This window comes from Arachis hypogaea, chromosome 1 (assembly GCF_003086295.3).
Source record: "Arachis hypogaea cultivar Tifrunner chromosome 1, arahy.Tifrunner.gnm2.J5K5, whole genome shotgun sequence".
Taxonomy (NCBI): Eukaryota; Viridiplantae; Streptophyta; class Magnoliopsida; order Fabales; family Fabaceae; genus Arachis; species Arachis hypogaea.
The window spans coordinates 85,479,115-85,486,490 of NC_092036.1; positions in this window are offsets into that span (position 1 = coordinate 85,479,115).

Genomic DNA, 7,376 nt, shown 5'->3' on the forward strand with positions numbered 1-7,376 from the left:
TTGGAGCAAAAGTTAGACCCCTAACTTTGGCACCAACGTTGGTATCAGCAGATTATGGTAGCTGATATGAAAAGTTGGAGCAAAAGTTAGACCCCTAACTTTTGCTCAAACTTTTACTCAAGCTTTCATGATTTCAAACCCGGTTCACTTCGGTTCCTCTCCAAACTCCAAGAGCAATCAACCAAGGCCTTTATCAACCCAATTCCATCAAGAGCAAGGGCCCATTATCATCACTCAAAGGCACAAGAGATAGATAAAATAGGAATTTCATTTAATTATAATTTGTTTTAATTTCAATTTCATTTTCATTTCCATTTTGTAAAGCCTATATAAGGCATCATTTTCATATTGGTTAGGAGGCTGGCTCCACTAGGGAGCACTAGGAGTAGTATTAGAGAGCTCTCTCTTTAATTTGTTTTTGAGTCTTGGGTTGGAGAATTGAAGGAATTCTGTTTCAATCTCATCCTGAGATCTCTCTGCTTTATTTACTGCACACTTGAATTTCAGTTTCGGTTAATTGCTTCTTCATCTACTCCTTCTGCACTTTACATTTCTCTAATTTCTTTGCAATTGCTCTTGTTGGATCTAGGAAGGCATTGAGATCTAGACTTGGTTATCTAGTCTCTTGGGTCCTGAGATCTGAATTCCAATTTTTCATTCTCTGTTTAATGCTTTTCATGTTTATTTACGTTTCTATTTTTTTTTATCCGATTCAATCAAGTCATATTCCAATCTTCTAATTATTGCAATTTACTTTTCCTTGTTTAAATTCTGCAAATCCAATTCCCAATTCCCTTTACATTTCATGCAATTTATAATTCTTGCAATTTAAGATTCTTGCAATTTACATTTCCCGCTCTTTAAGTTACTTGCCAATTTACATTCTGCAACTTTAAATTCATTGTCCTTTACTTTCTGTTGGTTACAATTTCACACAATTCACATAAATGTTAGCTTGACTAAACTAATCACCCACTAAAGTTGCTTGATCCATCAATCCCTGTGGGATCGACCTCACTCCCGTGAGTTATTATTACTTGATGCGACCCGGTGCACTTGCCGGTTAGATCTGTGTGTTTTGGGAGAAATTCATTTTTCCACCAAAATACTCATCAAGTTTTTGGCGCCGTTGCCGGGGATTGATTAGATCAACAATGATTAAGTGGGTGAGAAGTCTAGATTAAGCATTTTCTTTGTTTTTGTTCTCTGCTCTAAGTTGAAACCAAGGTGTTTGAGTTATTGCCTCACTAAGAAATTCATCTCTGAGATATGAATTTCAATTCTCCTTGGTGTTGTGTTTTACAAAATTCAAATGGAGTTCAACTCATCTTATGATCAAACAAATTTTATGGATATTACCCATCATCACCAATCTCTAATGGTGGTTGGGAATATCACCAAGAAACTTCAAATTCTGGGCACTCCAATTCATGGAGCTATGCTTCAGAACCACAAGATGAGAAAGAAAATCATATGGGATATTTCCCTCCACCACAAAATGATACAAGTCATTATTCTAATGGTGGCTGGGAGTATCACCAAGGAATGAAAGAGCATTCACCCTCACGTCCCAGTTTCTCAATTGACACTTCTTCATCACCTAAATATGCCTCAACACAAACCTCCACGAGCCAAAGACTCTCAAAACTTGAGTCCATGTTTAACAGGATGGTGGAGGAAGGTCAACAATCTTGGAGGGAACTAGAAATCCTTTCTCAGGAGACAGATAAGCAATTGGAGGACACAGATAAACGCTTAGAACTACTAAGCAAGGAAAATAAAGACCAATTGACGGATGTGAAGGATAAAGTGGAAGAGCAAGATAAGGAGGCCACTACATCAAGTGAACTTTCAATGAAGAATGAGGTGGTTGAACCTGAAACTGCACTTGAGATGACAAGAGAACATGAAGACTCACAGCTCTCACAAACTCCCCTGGACCAAAACGCCTTAACACTTGACTCCATGATTGAAAGGTATGAAGAGGAGATGAAGAAATGTTGGGAAAATCGACAAACCTCCCCCATGATAGAGCTATTAAAATAAATGTTGGGTGCAAAGAAACGAGTGGAGGAGCATGAAAGTGAGGAAGTCATTCCAGAGAATTCACACTCAAGTGAGGAAGAGTTCATGGAACCACCGATTCAAAAGGCTCTGGATGAATACAAAACTCCAATAATCACACAGCAACCAAGACTTGGATTCAAAGAAGTGAAGGCAACTAACAAAAGCACCAATCCTGTCCCTAATCCAGTAAGCAAGATCAATCGAGCCATTTGCAAAAGGAAGCTTGCTGAGGAAAAGCCAAGACAAGGGATAGTAGCTGAAACTTCTCATCCTTTGAAGTCATTTCTCTTAACAAATTAGAAAAAGAGGAAGAAATTAAAGAACAGGTAGACAGTAGGTACATTTCTTCTCCTTGCTTTGTTTAAAATTTCAATAAATTGGCATATGATCACATTCTAAGTTTGGTGTTGCGCTGCAACAACCCGTTTTCCATCTTCATGGATGATTACATCAATTTTGCATGGAAGTGTCACACTAAGATTCTAAGTTTGGTGTGTCACTTAATTTTCTATGCAAGTCATCCAGCAGCACCACTTGTTTGCATAATCACATTGCCTCTGCAGTTTTATTTTTCTCTTTTTAACACTTTTTCATTCTACTTAGTTATTTTTCTATTTTTTTTAAAATGCTTTCCTCTAGTTTGCTTATTAACTGTCTTTGTTAGTACACTACCAAGAGATCCTCATTCATGACAGATTCTTCACTTGGTGATTGTAGATAACAAATAACAGTTTCACATGCTTAGTTTTAATTCAAATAAAGTGATATATGGTTGCATTCTAAGTTTGGTGTTGCTATGCAACAAAATTTGGTTCCAATTCTTACAAGATACTTGCATTAATTCCAAGTGAAAGTGTCACACTAAGTTTGGTGTGCCACTTATCTTTTATGCAATGTATTGTGCACACCTTCTTATCTATGCAATCAAAATGTCTCTGTCTCTTGTGCCTTGATTATTATCTTTAATTTTGCTTGCTTAGAACACATGTACTACTAACTTTTCATTGTGTAAGACATTCATGATCCATCTTAGCCCCATAGCCATTGTTCTAATTGTTGCTTGAGGATGAGCAAGCATTTTGAGTTGGCAAGGGAAAGAGGAAGAATGGGAGGAAAACGACAACAATAGAGAAGATGAACTACAAGGTTGTAAAGTTCCTTTTCCTCTCATTTGTTTCAAGCACTATAAACTCCATGATTGTCTTTACCTTCTCTGTATGCATGTGTGTATGAAAAGGCATAGTTTGATTTCTAAATTGCAACATGGTGCTATGTCGTTATGATTACCAACTTGAGTTTTGTGAATTCAAAAGCAACAAAGTATCATGATCATAAACAAACAAGGCATTAAAGAAGATTTTAGCATGTGCATAAAAGTATTGGAAAGCTAGTATGTTTGATTGTTGCTTAATTGCATTGGATTTTATTTAATTGAAGTTTTCATCTAGGACATCTTGTGAAATCTTTTGAAAATCATGAAAACCTTGAAGAGGCAAATACAATTGAAGTAAGAAAAGAAAAAGGGAAAGAATGAGAAAGCTGAAGGCTCTGAGTACCAATGGCAATTTATTTGTTAAGTACTTGTGGTGTTTATGTATCAAGCCAAATGCTTGAAAACAAAACACTTAGAAGTCAAGGCTAGGCTCAAAGTGCAAAAGCACTCCCTCAAAGCTCAAGGCTCTGAGCATCAATGATTAGAGAGTCAAGAAAAGAAAAGAAAAATGAGCTTAATGAAGTCCTCTAATCAAATGCATGTGGTGCTTATGTATCAAGTGGTAATACTTGAAAACAAAGCATTTAGAAGTCGTAGCTTTGTTATCAACTCATGGGGCAAAGCACCCAAAAGGAGAAGCTAATAAGAAAATCAAAAGCTTGCTTCAAGGAAGAAATATAAAAGAAAGATTTCATAAATTGAGCTAGATGGAAGCATCAATCATTTACATTTCTTTTGTGATTGTAGCATGCGTAGAAAACTAGCTTACCATGAACATTGAGTTGCTATTCTTCTTGTCTTGGATTGTCAATCTTTATTGCATGATTCTTTTCTTGCTTGGGGACAAGCAAGGTTTAAGTTTGGTGTTGTGATGACATGTCACCATGTCATGTTTTTCTATGCTTTTTCATACAAGAAATTTATGATTAGTGCTTAAATATTGCATTCTTTGGTGCTTAAATGGTACATTTCTTTGATCTTTTGATTTGATAAACTTTGTAGGAAATAAGAAGAAAAAGAAGCAAAAAGAGCACAAAATAAGCTAAAAAGAAGAAAAGAGGAATTTTGGGCACACTTTGAAGTTGGAGCACACTTTGGAGGCTTAGGCCACGCTTCTAAAAGCGTGACCCATGACCAAATCAAGGAAGAAAAGTGTGGCCCAAAGGAAGAAAAGCGTGGCTCAAAACAAGGAGGAAGAGAGGACAAAAAGTTTTGGGTGAAAAGTTTGCGCCAACGTTAGACCCCTAACTTTTGGGCTAACGTTGGCACATGAAAATACCCCTGACCACCAAAAGTTTGTGCCAACGTTAGACCCCTAACTTTTGGGCTAACATTGGCACATGAGAAATACAAAGGGGGAGCAAAAGTTTATGCCAACGTTAGACCCCTAACTTTTGGGCTAACGTTGGCGCCACACACCACAACAGCTTGAAGGGGTATACTTCCAACAAGAATAATTTGAGCTACAGAGCTCCAAATGAGGTGATTCAAGAAGCATTGGAAAGTAGAAATCAAGAGCTTTCCAAGCATATATGGCACTGCATGATGGACACTAAAAGTGAGGGAGAAAACTGCCCCGCAATGTGCATAAACGAACATGGTGGCAACCTGCAGTGAGGCCAACTGACCTCTGCACCTTCAACGGAGTATAACTCAAGCTGTAGAGCTCCAATTGATGCGCTTCCAATGGCAATGGAAATTAGACATTCAGAGCTTTCCAACCATATATGATAGTCTATATTGGGCATAAAATTGGCAACATGACAAGAGGACAAAGTTGGCACCATAAATGTACAAAGGGAGGCCAACGTTGGAGCAAAAGTTAGACCCCTAACTTTGGCACCAACGTTGGTATCAGCAGATTATGGTAGCTGATATGAAAAGTTGGAGCAAAAGTTAGACCCCTAACTTTTGCTCAAACTTTTACTCAAGCTTTCATGATTTCAAACCCGGTTCACTTCGGTTCCTCTCCAAACTCCAAGAGCAATCAACCAAGGCCTTTATCAACCCAATTCCATCAAGAGCAAGGGCCCATTATCATCACTCAAAGGCACAAGAGATAGATAAAATAGGAATTTCATTTAATTATAATTTGTTTTAATTTCAATTTCATTTTCATTTCCATTTTGTAAAGCCTATATAAGGCATCATTTTCATATTGGTTAGGAGGCTGGCTCCACTAGGGAGCACTAGGAGTAGTATTAGAGAGCTCTCTCTTTAATTTGTTTTTGAGTCTTGGGTTGGAGAATTGAAGGAATTCTGTTTCAATCTCATCCTGAGATCTCTCTGCTTTATTTACTGCACACTTGAATTTCAGTTTCGGTTAATTGCTTCTTCATCTACTCCTTCTGCACTTTACATTTCTCTAATTTCTTTGCAATTGCTCTTGTTGGATCTAGGAAGGCATTGAGATCTAGACTTGGTTATCTAGTCTCTTGGGTCCTGAGATCTGAATTCCAATTTTTCATTCTCTGTTTAATGCTTTTCATGTTTATTTACGTTTCTATTTTTTTTTATCCGATTCAATCAAGTCATATTCCAATCTTCTAATTATTGCAATTTACTTTTCCTTGTTTAAATTCTGCAAATCCAATTCCCAATTCCCTTTACATTTCATGCAATTTATAATTCTTGCAATTTAAGATTCTTGCAATTTACATTTCCCGCTCTTTAAGTTACTTGCCAATTTACATTCTGCAACTTTAAATTCATTGTCCTTTACTTTCTGTTGGTTACAATTTCACACAATTCACATAAATGTTAGCTTGACTAAACTAATCACCCACTAAAGTTGCTTGATCCATCAATCCCTGTGGGATCGACCTCACTCCCGTGAGTTATTATTACTTGATGCGACCCGGTGCACTTGCCGGTTAGATCTGTGTGTTTTGGGAGAAATTCATTTTTCCACCAAAATACTCATCAAGTTTTTGGCGCCGTTGCCGGGGATTGATTAGATCAACAATGATTAAGTGGGTGAGAAGTCTAGATTAAGCATTTTCTTTGTTTTTGTTCTCTGCTCTAAGTTGAAACCAAGGTGTTTGAGTTATTGCCTCACTAAGAAATTCATCTCTGAGATATGAATTTCAATTCTCCTTGGTGTTGTGTTTTACAAAATTCAAATGGAGTTCAACTCATCTTATGATCAAACAAATTTTATGGGATATTACCCATCATCACCAATCTCTAATGGTGGTTGGGAATATCACCAAGAAACTTCAAATTCTGGGCACTCCAATTCATGGAGCTATGCTTCAGAACCACAAGATGAGAAAGAAAATCATATGGGATATTTCCCTCCACCACAAAATGATACAAGTCATTATTCTAATGGTGGCTGGGAGTATCACCAAGGAATGAAAGAGCATTCACCCTCACGTCCCAGTTTCTCAATTGACACTTCTTCATCACCTAAATATGCCTCAACACAAACCTCCACGAGCCAAAGACTCTCAAAACTTGAGTCCATGTTTAACAGGATGGTGGAGGAAGGTCAACAATCTTGGAGGGAACTAGAAATCCTTTCTCAGGAGACAGATAAGCAATTGGAGGACACAGATAAACGCTTAGAACTACTAAGCAAGGAAAATAAAGACCAATTGACGGATGTGAAGGATAAAGTGGAAGAGCAAGATAAGGAGGCCACTACATCAAGTGAACTTTCAATGAAGAATGAGGTGGTTGAACCTGAAACTGCACTTGAGATGACAAGAGAACATGAAGACTCACAGCTCTCACAAACTCCCCTGGACCAAAACGCCTTAACACTTGACTCCATGATTGAAAGGTATGAAGAGGAGATGAAGAAATGTTGGGAAAATCGACAAACCTCCCCCATGATAGAGCTATTAAAATAAATGTTGGGTGCAAAGAAACGAGTGGAGGAGCATGAAAGTGAGGAAGTCATTCCAGAGAATTCACACTCAAGTGAGGAAGAGTTCATGGAACCACCGATTCAAAAGGCTCTGGATGAATACAAAACTCCAATAATCACACAGCAACCAAGACTTGGATTCAAAGAAGTGAAGGCAACTAACAAAAGCACCAATCCTGTCCCTAATCCAGTAAGCAAGATCAATCGAGCCATTTGCAAAAG